The sequence below is a fragment of the Rhinolophus hipposideros genome (assembly GCF_964194185.1).
Source record: "Rhinolophus hipposideros genome assembly, chromosome: 9".
Lineage (NCBI taxonomy): Eukaryota > Metazoa > Chordata > Mammalia > Chiroptera > Rhinolophidae > Rhinolophus > Rhinolophus hipposideros.
The window spans coordinates 72,468,944-72,483,433 of record NC_138055.1 but is presented as its reverse complement, the minus strand read 5'-3'; the positions used below and the strand labels follow the sequence as shown (position 1 = coordinate 72,483,433).

Genomic DNA, 14,490 nt, shown 5'->3' with positions numbered 1-14,490 from the left:
AGCCACCTGGACTGACTTCTACAGAAACCGTACTATAAAAATTTGTGTTTCTCTAAGAAGACTTTATTAAATTTGTCACATGCGATACTGTATGTGACAGTATTTTGGCATCATTTTATGAAATAATTGCAGATGCCTATGATATTTTATTTGGACTGTCATCTCTCATTTCAGTCTCTTGAAACATGTTTATGTAAGAGAGAGAGGAAGCAAATGCAGTTAATACATACAAATGACAATACAGAATTGAATAGGTTGGCAATTTTAAATAGAGTTTAGGTGACTCTTCCACAACAGATTATGATATAAGGAAAAGCTGAAAATGTTCAAAAATTTCACAAAAATAAAATGTTAGTAGTTTTTCAAATGTTATGGAGCCCCTACTAATGTAATATAATCCAACTGAAAGGAAATAAAGTGTTAAGACTTCAATTTCATGGGTGGCTCATATAAACATATTAGTAAGCTTTTTGCAAGACAGACTATGATATGTAATACAGTATAAGAATGCAAAATTTGAAATGAGAATTGAGGAGGGGAACTGACTAAGAAACATGCACATAAAAATGTGTTATAGAAGCACTGGAGTTAGAACTGGGAATATAAAGCAACCTGAACATAAGAAGTGAAGGGAAGGGCTTCTCCACAGAGGGTATGAGATACAGAAAGGCAGAGAGGATAAGAAATCACAGACAGTTGCTAAGTCTATAATTAAAACAAGATTCTGAAAATAGGATACATTAGACTGAAAGATAAGTTGTATTTTACAGTCATGAGCACTGAATGCCAAACAAATTGTAAAATGCTTTTTTATATCTAACAAAACCAACTCACTTTTTTTTTTGTAAAAATAAAATAAATTAGAAGTGAAAGCCTTCCCACAACTTGCAACCCCACCCACTTCTGAATAATTTGGAATGAATATTTTGAAAGTCTTCTCTATTCTCTTACACTTCACCACATGGTATCATATCATACACACACACACACACACACACACACACACACACACACATGCGCATGTGCACAATAGGATTTTTAATGAAACCTGGCTCAAATTTTATATATCATTCTCAATTTTCAACTTTTTGTGTAACAATATTTTAATAACACTTCTAAAACCATTCCACATTTATTTTTCCTCAGTATCTTTAATGTTCAATTGTACATGATATAAATCTCTCATTGAAAGATATTTAATTTGTTTCAATGTTTCCATTACATAGAAACTTGTAAGACACATCTTTCTATGTCTATCTTTGCACATTCATATGCTAGTATTTTTATAGGACCAACACCTAAAAGTGGGGCTGCTAAGTATTTTTTAATGGATCCTAGGTACAAATATTTGAAAATACAACATAGAAGAAAAAGAGAGTGTTTCTAAGTATTTTTTAATGGATCCTAGGTACAAATATTTGAAAATACAACATAGAAGAAAAAGAGAGTGTTTCTTTATTTTGGAAAATATAATGTTGTATCTTAATGCATATGTGGTAGTAATTAAGTTTCCTGAAAGACAGACATAATTGGAAGCATCCAGTCGCATAAAAAAAATATATCTGAGAGCAAAATTACATCTCCTTCATCCATGTTCATGATATTCTTTATGTTGAAGATATTAAAGTGTGAGAAAAATAACTCGTACATTGTCTCTTGAATTAGAAAACCAACACATGATTTGTAGATACACTTTTATTTGACCATCTCCCTAAATTATGATTGTATTCTTCTTGTATTATAGTAAAATTTTACTTGTATAAGGATTTGTACTACTTAGAATTTATAACACTGAGCCCTTCCCCCTAAGCTATGCATCAATCAAAGCATAGCATTAATTGTTTGGCCTTCTAGTAGAAATTTCAGGTTGAGCCAGACTTAATTTGTGCCTGTACCATAGACAGCAAGTTATAAGGTCCAGTTGATTGACTTTCCAAAACCCCATAGAGATGAAGAACATGAGTTTTAGAGTCAGAGAGGCCTGGCTTTGAGGGCCAGCAGAGCACCTACCACCACTGAGACCTTGAACAAGTTACTTATCCTTTCTAAACCTCAGACTGCTCATCTACAAAACAAAAATAGTAATACTTACATTACAGGATTGTGTCAGGACTAAATACGAAAAAGTACAATTAACTTTGTGAACTTTCCACCTTGTAAATGCATGGTGGAAAGTTCACAAACTTAATTGTCCGACTTTCATAAGCTAATGCTTGTATAGGACCTGTCACAGTTAGTCCTGAAGAAACGTCTGTTATTATCATTATTATGGCATCTAGTTTTTATTTGCTCTGATGGCTTTCCAATGAATATTTGCTCAAGTTATCATCTGCCAGAAGTTAAAAAATTTGAGAGTATTGGCAATAGAAGACTGAAGCAATTATACTCTTTGCTTCTGACACGACTCACATTTCTGACCCCTTCTGTCTTCTGACTCACTGGCCCACAAATCTGTCCACCATCCAAACTCAGAGGAATGTATTTCATTTTAAGGCTGTTGTGTTCTCATCCAGAATTACAATGTCTCCATCGAAATATCACTTCCATAAAACTCCATATTGCATAGATTTGGTTTTATAAAGACATTAAATTAATGGAAAAAATATTTATTTAAATATACACAGAATGGACTATGTTAAAAATGAAAACAAGAATATTTTCATTCTCCAAATGCATGTCAACAGTGCCTCAGCCTGTATCCAAATCGCTCCTGGGACATAGGTGAGAAAACCAATGGGAAGCCAACTGGTTGGCTTTAAGACCTTTTTGGAAAAGCCTCTGATTTAGCTCACGAAACAATATGGAATCCCAACCAGAATACCAAGGCTAAGAGCTTTGACTGGTCCAGCATCTCTAACATGTGAACTTTGCTCAGACTGTAGTTCTGACTTTGGTTGCTATCAACAAAACCAATTTGGACTACAAAAATGAATGTACAATAAATCTCCATTAAAGAATAAGTCCTATATGCTTTATTTGACCTATTCTTCCTACTAAACATATATAAAAGATACCTGAGACCCTTCAGGTAAATCAGCACCTTTCAAAAGAATGTTATAATCTAGATAAGGACATAAAATAATTACAAAGCAATGTATAAATATATATTTTGGATATGACATATAAATATATTTTTCTATCTTAAAAAATTCATTTTAAAGAAGTGAAAATATGAGGTGTGTTTTTAATGAGACAGTCTTAAAGGTCACGTAAAATATAAATTTATTTAAAACTCGTCAATAAACTTATTGTAATATTCTGATGAGAGAGAATGCAAACAGCCTTGTCAAGTGTCATTTAAGTCCGCTCAAATAAATAAAACAGAATGGTGAAATCATGTCTGGATTTTGGATCTGAACTACAAAATTGCCCTTGGTTCATTTCCATAAAAAAATAATCACAATATTTAACCTCTTAGCCTCAGTTAAATGAACTACAAAATGTGTAGTAATGTATTTTGTAGGATTATGAAGAATTAATTACAAGTTTTTTAATGAAGAAATTAAAATAATTGAGAACAACATTAAATTAATCATAAATCAATATTTACTATTTTCTGTACCAGAGTAATGAGTATTTGAGTCATCGAGGTTATGGCGAAAGCTTTAAATATGATTTACATCCACACATATGAAGCGATTTTTCCTCAACAGTTTAAACTGCGATATTATTAATATAAATGTCATCTCATGTAATAATTACATTTTGGTAATTCAGAAGAATTAATGAGATTACATTTATCAAAGGGCTACTTATAATTTCTAGCACAATTGTGTTCATAATAATTCACTTATAGTAATTAAAAATGACAAAAATCAAAGGTACGATGGCACATTTTATATTTCATACTTACCAGCATAAATTTTAGGGATTATTAGGCAATAGCATGCATTCTTTGAGGAACATTCTACTTGCTGGAATTTCTGCTCTGCCAATTACTGTCCATGTGGCCATTAATTGAACATTTATTTACTCTCAGTGACAAAGTTTTCTCATCAGTAAAATGGCCGTAATAGTATTATCTACTAAAGGGATTATTGTGAGGATTGAATGAATTAATAATTTTGGAATATGCCTTTCACTTAATAACTGAAATTATATTGATATTTTTATATACAACTGCACTTCTCTTTTGAAATTTATAGTCAAAAATCTCACCTTGGAATGCAATGTTATCTCTCTATTTTCATATTAGGGATGGGAAACTTTTACATGAACAGAAATAAATGTAAGCTGAAAGGAAAAGGATAGGGTTTACTGTACTGGGTACAGTATGTGCTGATTTTTTTCACCTGTAGTTTCTTCATAAAGAACATAACTAAGGTCCTAATACAAACTGTGGCATAATAAAATTAAAGCAGCCAACACTGACCAGCAGTGTTGCATTAGGTACCATGGGCAACATCAAAAAGAATAATGCATAGGAGGTCTGACAGTTAAGTTCACGAACTTGTTGCAACAACGTTGCTAATCCTTCTTGATATCAGAGGGATTATTCAATATGAATTTGTGCCACCTGGACAAACAGTTAATCAAATTTACTATTTGGAAGTGCTGAAAAGGCTGGGTGAAAAAGTTAAACGACCTGAACCTTTCACAAACAATTCACAGCTCTTGCATCAGGACATTGCACCAGCCCACATGGCACTGTCTGAGGGAGTTTTTAGATAGTAAACAAATCACTGTATTGGAACACCTTCCCTACTCACCTGATCTGGCCCCCAATGACAGCTTTCTTTACCCGAAGATAAAGGAAATATTGAAAGGAAGACATTTTGATGACATTCAGGATATCAAGGGTAATACGATGAAAACTCTGATGGCCATTCCAGAAAAAGAGTTCCCAAATTGCTTTGAAGGGTGGAGTAGGTGCTGATGTTGGTGTATAGCTTCCCAAGGAAGTACTGTGAAGGTGACCATAGTAATTTTCAGCTGAGGTATGTAGCACTTTTCCTAGGATGAGTTTGCAAACTTAATTACCCGACCTCATATATGGTGTGTCCCAAGGAGGAAAGGAAAAAGGGGACAGGAAACAGGTGAGCCATTTTTGGGAACCCACCAGGTGTTCTCTGCAAAGATGACTGTCCAATCTCTCCCCCATCTTGCCTATCAGGTGGCATTCTAGCTACTTAATTCTGTATCCAAATCATCACTCCCCACACTCTTCTGAAGACTTCTCAGCATTCATTTAAGGCCATATATGTATCCAAATCATCACTCCCCACACTCTTCTGAAGACTTCTCAGCATTCATTTAAAGCCATATAAATGAATATATACATATATAGCCATATATGTCGCTCTCTAATCCATCTTGCCACTCCAAATGTACTGAATACTTTGTTTCCAGAGTCAGTGTTTTCCCCTCTAACCTTATAATCACCCTGGGCAATTTCATCATTAATGTGGACAATCCATCAAATATTGTGTCAGAAATTGAAACACATAATGAAGAACCACCTCTTCTGTCTTAAATGCATGGTGCCTATTAATAATCTTTTTGTCTAGAGACTATGGCGTTTTGTAAACTTTTGAAAAAAGAGTTAGATGTAATTATACAGCACAATTCTGGTACTAATTTAAATTTTCTTTCACTTAACTTCAATCAAATTTCCACTGCTACCAGCAGCATGAAAAAAATAAAATAAAATAAAGGCGGCTATATAGCATTCTTTCTCCAAGACGTAGTGTCTACTAATAATAGTGTTGAGAGTAAGACACTGTTTTAAATACCATAAATGGTGTAACTCATTCAATCCTCCAAGCTCTGTAAGAAGATACTATTATTCCATTTTAGAGATGAGAATCTTGAAAAAAAGAGGTGAAGTATTTTCTCCAGGTCACAACAATAAGTCTGCATAGAATTCAGAGTTTTTTGGCTCAGAATCTGTACTTCTAGTCCACCCGAAAGGAAATATTTCATTTATGAGCCATCCCTAATTCCAGCTTCCTGTAGTTATTTCCATTGCATCTGACATCCATCTCAAAATAGGGGGAAAAGTCCTTTATTTGACCGCTACAACATCTGGCAACAATAGAGTATGCTATGGGGCATCCATCCTAACAGAATGCAAAATTACAATAATGCAGGTGAGAACATGAGCTAAAATCTGCACATTAAACTGTATCAAAAGTATTTTAGGAAAACATTTAAGAGAACTTTTCTAGGAGAAAAAATAAACCATGACATTTGAGATTCTATTACCTTCTTTTTATCTCAATCTGATAATTGATGTAAATAGAGCAAATAAAGTTAAGGTAAATATTAGCAACCATCCTTCAAATTCCAAATAATATGGCAGAAAATATGTATGAGAAAATAATGTTAAGATTAAAGACTCAAATGTAAGACCCCAAACCGTAAAACTCCTGGAAGAAAATACAGGAAGTAAATTCGCAGACAGTACCCTTAGTAATATTTTTACTGATATATCTCCTCCGGCAAGAGAAATAAAAGAAAAAAACAAAACAAAAGGGACTACATCAAACTATAAAGTTTTTTCACAGCAAAGGAAGCTATCAACAAAACAAAAAGATATCCTACTGAATGGGAAAATGTATTTGCCAATGATACATCTGATAAGGCGTAATATCCAAAATTCATTTTAAAAAACTCATATAACTAACTCTACACTAAAAAACAAAACAAAAACAATCCAATTAAAAAATGTTCAGAGGACATAAACAGACATTTTTCCAAAGAGGTCATACACATGGCCAACAGACATATGAAAAGATGCTCAATGCCACTAATCACCAGAAAAATGCAAATAAAAACCACAATGAGATGCCACTTCACTTCTGTCAGAATGGCTATCATCAATAAATCAACAAACAAGAGCTAATGCAGATGTGGAGAAAAGGGAACCCTCATGTACTGTTGGTGGGATTGCAAATTGGTACAGCCACTATAGAAGACAGTATGGAGGTTCCTCAAAAAACTGGACATAGAACTACCTTATGACCTAGCAATTCCACTTCTGGCTATTTATTCAAAGAAACGCAAAACAGTAACTCAAGAAAATATACGCACCCCTATGTTTAATGCAGCACTATTCACAATAGCCAAGATATGGAAACAACGAAAATGCCCATCAACAGACAATTTGATAAAGAAATTGTGGCACATTTATACAACGAAGTACTACTCTGCCATAAAAAACAATGAGCTCTTACCATTTGCAACAACATGGATGGACCTAGAGGATATTAGGCTAAGAGAAATAAGTCAGACTGAGAAAGACAAATACCATATTGTGGCACTTATATGTGCAATCTAAAGAGCAGAATAAACAAGCAAACATACAGAAATAGCATCATAGGCACAGAGAACAAACTGATGGTTGCTAGATGGGTGGGGGGTTGGGGTTGGAGGAGAAGGTAAAGGGATTAGACAGTACAAATTGGTAGTCACAAAATAGTCATGGGGATGCGAAATACAGTAGGGGAGTATAATCAATAATGTTGTAAAAACTATGTAGTGTATCAGATGGGTACTGGAGTTATCAGGGGAATCACTTTATAGATTATATAAATGCCTAACCACTGCTCTGGATACCTAAAACTAACATAAAATAATACTGAATGTTAACTATAACTATATATAACTATATGTAACTATATATATATATATATATATATATATATATCATATACATACATATATATCATATATACATATATATAACTATTGTGTTATATATATAATAGTCACAGGATGTAGAGTACAGCATAGGGAATATAGTCAATGGAATTGTAATGGTATGTACAATGTCAGATGGGTAGTAGACTTATTATCACTTTGTGAGAGGTGTAAATGTCTAATCATTATGTTATTTTGTACACCTGAAACTAATAATAAAATTAAATTTTAAACAAATTAAAAAAGGAGAAAATAATGTCGAAACACAAAGAGAGAATAAACATGTGTAAGTTCTAACATTTCAGTTTGTAAGCTTCTGACCTGGGTTTTTCCACTTACATACCAATAATTAGCAGTGATGAATTGACTGATAAAAACATTAATATAAATGAGCAGTTCTCAAAGTACGGTTCCTGGACTAATCCCATCTAAGCCATTTGGGAACTTGTTAGAAATGCATATTATCAGTCCTCAACCCAGATCTACTGTCTCAGAACCTCTGGAAGTGGAGCCAGTAGTTTGAGTTTCAACAAGCCTTCCGAAGAATTCTTATGTATGTTAACTAATATATAAGAACCACTGGCATAGAATAATATTGTTCACAAATAAAAAACAGTTTTACTTCTAGAGTTTTAAACCGTATTTCAGTGTAAAGAGAATGTTATTTCAATGTAAGAGAAAGGTAACAAAAGACTCATAACAAAATATTAAATATAGTATTTACCCTTATTTCCTAAGCTCTTGCTACCAAGAAAAACAGAGGCCACAAACACACTGATTATAAATGCGCTCTGCAAACTATTCATTCCTATGCTTTATTTTATTTTTTATTCTTTAATAGTTGTTTTAGTTTGCAATTGCAGTTGATACACAATATTATTTTAGTTTCAGGTATATAGCTGTGACTAGACATTTATATAACTCATGAAGTGATCACCCCAATAAATCCAGTATCCATTTGACACCATGCGTAGCCACTGCAATATTATTGACTATATTCCTCATGCTATACTTTACACCTGTGATACTTTAGATCCCATGACAATTTTACAACTACCATTGTATCCTTCTTAATCCCTTCTCCTTTTTTACCCACCCTCCAAGCCCCTTCCCAGCTGGAAACCATCAAAATGTTCTCTATATATCTATGAGTTTGTTTCTGTTTTGTTTGTTTATTTTGTTCTTTAGACTTCACATATAAGTGAAATTATATGATATTTGTCTTTCTCTGACTTACTCCACTCAGCACAATACCCTTCAGGTCCATCCATATTGTTGCAGATGACAAGATTTCATTGCTTTTTTTGGTGGAGTAATATTCCATTGTATATATGTACCACCTCTTTTTTAATCCATTCACCAACTGATGGACTCCCAGGTTGCCTCCATATCTTAGCTATTGTAAGTAATGCTGCAATGAACATATGGGTGCACATATCCCTTCAAAGTAGTCTTTTGTATTTCTTTGGATAAATACCTAGAAGTAGGATTGCCAGGTCCTTTGTCTCTTGTTTTAAAGTCCATTTTGTCTGGCATAAGTATTGCAACCCTAGACTTTTTTTTATTTTTATTTCCATTATCATGAAGTATCTTTTGCTATCCCTTTATTTTCAGTGTGTATCTTTTGATATGAAGTGAGTCTCTTGCAGGGAGCATATGTAAGGGTCTTATTTTCAGGGAGCATATGTAAGGGTCTTATCTTCTTATCCATTGAGCCACCATATCTTTTGATTGGAGCATTTAATCCATTTACATTTAGGGTAACTGTGGATAGATATGTAGTTACTGCCATTTTATTATTCATATTTATTATCTTTGTTTTTTCTTATTATTATTAAAAATAGTCACCCTATAATTCCTTGTAATACTGGTTTGATGGTGATGAACTCCTTTAGCTTTTTCTTGTCTGGGAAGCTTTTTATTTGTCCTTCCATTCTAAATGATAGCTTTGCTGGGTAAAGTGATCTTAGTTATTGGTCCTTGCTTTTCATCACTTTGAATATTTCATACTGTCCTGGCCTGCAAAGTTTCTGTTGAGAAATCAGCTGACAGTTTTATGGGAGCTCCCTTATAGATAACTAACTGTTTTTCTCTTGCTGCTTTTAAGATTGTCTCTTTGTCTTTAACCTTCGGTGTTTTAATTATGATGTGCTTGGTGTGGGCCTCTTTGGGTTCATCTTATTTAGGACTCTCTGCACTTCCTGGGCTTGTATGCCTATTTCTTTCACCTAGTTAGGAAATTTTTCTGTCATTATTTCTTCAAAGAGGTTTTCAATTCCTTGTTCTCGCTCTTCTCCTTCTGGTACCCTTATGATGTGAACATTGGTATGGTGGATGTTGTCCCAGAGGCCCATTAAACTGTCCTCATTTTTTGGGGATTCTTTTTTTTTCTTTTTACTGTTCTGATTGAGTGTTTCTGTTACCTTAACTTCTAAATTGCTGATTCGATCCTCTGCTTCACTGAATAAACTGCTGATTCCTTGTAATATATTCTTTATTTCAGTTGTTGTATTCTTCATTTCTGACTGGTTCTTTTTTTGTGTTTTCAATATCCATTTTTATGTTTTCTATCTCTTTGTTAAATTTCTCACTGATTTCATCTACTCTTCTAAGTTAATTGAGCATCTGTATAACCAGTATTGAATTCTGAATCTGGTAGATAGCTTGACTCCATTTTATTTAGTTCTTTGTCTGGAGCTTTGTTCTATTCTTTCATTTGAGACATGTTTCTTTGTCTCCTCATTTTGGTTGCCTTCTGTTTTTGTTTCTATGTATTAGATAGAGCTACTATGTCTCCTGTTCTTAGTATAGCGGCCTTATGCATTAAGGTGTCTTTTGGGGTCCAGTGGCAGTTTCTCTGGTCACCTGAGCCAGGTGTTACAGGTATGCCTCTTGTGTGGGTTGTGTGTGCTCTGTTATTGTATTTGAGCCTTGGTTGCTATTTGCACATCAGTGGGAGGGACTGACCCTAAGGCTGGTTGGTTGTAAGGACTGGTCATGACTACAATGGAGGAGCTATTGTAGATTCACTTCAGCAGGGCTCTGGTGCTTACTCAGTCTGCCTTTGGGTGTGTTGTCCTTGGAGGTAGCCAGGTAATGCTCTGGCTCAGTCTGAAGCTGGCCACTGAGCATGCTAGCCCTGGGGCCTCCTGGGAGGCGTCAGCTGCAGGCCAAGTTCAGCTATTGCCTATGCCCTGCCGAGGGCTTCCTGGCCTGGGTCACAAAGCAATCTGCAGGTGGTAGCCACACATGCTGGGCTTGGGGATGTCTGGGAAAGGTCAAGCTGAGAACCTAGGCTGGTGCTGTTAGTGCTGAGCTTGAGTTCTCGCGGCATGACGTACGGGGCATGTGTAGGCCAGATGCTGTTAGTTTGGGGTTTGTGAACCTTTAAGACATTTTAGGAAAGTCTGCAGCATGAGCCAAGACAGGCCATTTGTATGGAAAAGCCACTGGAAGAGGCTTGTCTGGATCCACAAATTGGATAGGGTGGGGTCTGAGGGAATACCAGGGCGAGGTGAATGGTGTTAGCCAGGTTGATGGAGACTCAGCTATTGCAGCCTCCTGGGTCTGCACCCCAGGAGGGTGGAGGGCTCAACAGAGAAATAATGGATTCTGCCAGCACTTCTGTCTGGGAGAAAGCTAAAATCCCTATGTATAAAATCTTTTAAATTATTAGTGATAAAGTTAGGCATCTCTTTCAAAATTTTTTCAAGATGGAAAATCATTTACTTATTTATTTAAAAAGGGGTGGTGTACATTTACTTAGGTAAAAACATAGAACTTGGAATCTGAGGAAAAACATACTTCCTGTTGTGCTAAAAAGCAGCAGTGGAAATTAATGGAAATAAAAGTGCAGCACCCTCGGGCTACTAATATGTCCACCTGATAGGCAGCAGGAGAGAAAGCTCTGGGGAAACAAAAAGACTTTTTCAAATTATTTGTGTTCTTGACATTTTTCTTCCCTTTTTATTATATGAACTCTAGGCAAACACAACAGTATTTGGAAGATTTTGCTGACCCCCATTAGAGCACATTCTATTTTCATAAATATATTTTTTACGTTATTCTAAATTGTAATAATTATATATATATATGACACATGGTGAGATCTGCTGTCTAGTTTGCTGTTTGCTAAGGACACTTTAATGAATCCAATCCATACTCCACCCGAAACAATTTATCAGCTTCCTGTAGGCAGTTTCTCTCCAGTGACATGCTATAGCTCCAAATCACCACGGGTAGGGGCTAGAGCCACATAACTCCAAGACCATTAACCAATAGTGGCTGCTACTGGACAGCTTTGTCACACTGCAAGTACAAATAGTCACGTAAGTTTCTTGACTACTAAAAGAGTGCCAAGACTTTAGAAATCGTTATATTAACAGCCACCTTAAAAATCTCCAATTCTATCCTGAAATCTTTTCATTTTAAATGTAACCAATTACAAGATTGCTAAAGATTCTATTTGAATCTCTTATAAATTATTGCACAACATTAAGTAAAATGGAACAGAAAAATAAAAATGGGGAAAAAACACAAAAAAACGCTCACTATATGATTTCATACTATATTTATATAGAAATACAAAGTAGCAAATAACAACCAAAGATTCTAAATTGACCAATTTTTCAATTTCAAGCCTCTAAACCAAATTTTATAGTCTGTTTCCTTATAAACCTATCCCTGTGAATAAAATCATTCTTCAAGAGGTATGTGAAGAGTTATGTGAACCACGGAAGACTCAGGAAATAAAATTTCTCACTAGGCAGAAAGACTGATTTCAGTTGATGTTGTTCTCCAATCTCCAAACCCTCTAAGAAAAGAAATACAGTAAAATTTTTGAAGGTTGTCAGAAGTGGATCCTGAAGTCAGAAATTCTGGGCTCTTTTCCCAGTCCCACCACTTACTACTACCAGATCTTGAGTTTCCTCTTCTTTACAGCAAAGATTGTATTTTTATCTACCCTGCCTATCTCACAGTATTAATGAAGAATTAACTATAATAGAAAACATTTGCAAAAGCAAGTTGTATCATACATAATAAGCCATTGTTATTGTAATCAATGAAACATGTTATCTATAAATTACATTTAAAAATATATTATCCCAGTATAAATACGCAAAAATTTCAATACCTAGTGCACATGAATATTGAGATTGACTGACTTTTGTTTTTTAATTGCATTAATGAGACATAGAAACTAATTTATTTCCATAAAATATCCTTATCTGGAGTTTCTTCTCAGTCCATATCTGATCTATTACCTAGTCTATTGCAAGGAAGGGTATACACACACACACACACACACACACACGTGAAGGTATGACAATTAAGTTTGTGAACCTGTTGCAAAGATGTTGCTAACCTTTTTTTTCTTATATCAGAGGGATTATTCATTATGAATTTGCACCAACAGGACAAACAGTTAACCTAGTTTACTATTTGGAAGTGCTGAAAAGGTTGCGTGAAAAAGTTAGACGACCTGAACATTTTGCCAACAATTCATGGCTCTTGCATCACGACAATGCACCAGCTCACAGGGCACTGTCTGTGAGGGAGGTTTTAGCCAGTAAACAGTAACTGTATTGGAATACCCTCCCTACTCACCTGATCTGGCCCCCAATGGCTTCTTTCTTTACCCGAAGATAATGGAAATATTGAAAGGAAGACATTTTGATGACATTCAGGTCATCAAAGGTAATACGACAACAGCTCTGATGGCCATCCCAGAAAAAAAGTTCCAAAATTGCTTCAAAGGGTGGATTAAGCTCTGGCGTCAGTGCATAGCTTCCCAAGGGGAATATTTCAAAAGTGACCATAGTGATATTCAGCAATGAGGTATGTAGCACTTTTTCTAGAATGAGTTTGCAAATTTAATTGTCTAATCTTGTATATATCAGCTATGTATATTGAAAATGGATGAGTGTACAACTACAACTTACTTTTTAGGAAGAGTTGATCCAACCAGAGATATACTTCCAGCTGCTTCAATACTAGAAGCCCCCTACTCCAACCCCATGTCAGAGAACCTATTACATTTTAGCTGCAGTTTGCCAAAATTGGTGCTCTACCTTCCATGGCACAGAATATCCTCTAGCAAGCAGATTCTCACACAGGGACTTCATTTCTTGCTATCCTTCTCTTGTGTTTAGGTGGGGAAACGTAGACTACTTCTCACCAATGGAATGTGAGCGAAAATGATGTGAATTTCTTCCAAGCCTGATGCATAAATATATCCCATTTTGTATTCTCCATCCTTTTTGCACTCAGGGCAGCTGGGAATACATGGAAGCCATATAATGAAAATGGCAGAGCTTTCATCATGATGAGTTCTCGAGTGACATTCCAGCTCTACATCCAAAAACCAGGAAACACCTTGGACTATGTGAGTGAGAAATAAACAACTACTGTGCTGAGCCACTGAAATCTAAGAGTTTGTTACATGCTGGTGTTGATTTAAATCATAGAGATACTCTCCTTGCAGCCAAAGATTCTTCACAGAATAACTCTCTTATGTCCAAGATTCAATTACAAGTTCAATAGAAAACTAACATCCCTTAGCGATATTTGTGTTTCCCTTTCAGAGACCATTGTCTTGGACCCATAAACCTTACCAAGGACATCCTCTTCATTCCTGATATATTTTCATTAACTCATTTAATATATATCTGTTTAATACTTATTATGATCTCTTCATCACTAGGAACTCTCCTCCTTCTGAAGCTCTGAGCTTGGACTCTCAGAGGACTCTCTACTGCTCCTGGGATGGGGCTGGAAGCATAGATCGGTCAAATGTGCACATCTGTGATCCTTGGAAATAAGTATATCATTTTGGGATTTTTTTTCAAT

The 14,490-nt window shown here is 35.1% G+C and overlaps 1 protein-coding gene across 7 annotated transcripts in view; it reads right to left on the bottom strand.

The window, feature by feature from the left end:
- NAV3 (neuron navigator 3) overlaps positions 1 to 14,490 on the bottom strand; it is a 785,517-nt gene that overhangs the window by 241,431 nt on the left and 529,596 nt on the right. The window lies entirely within an intron of this gene.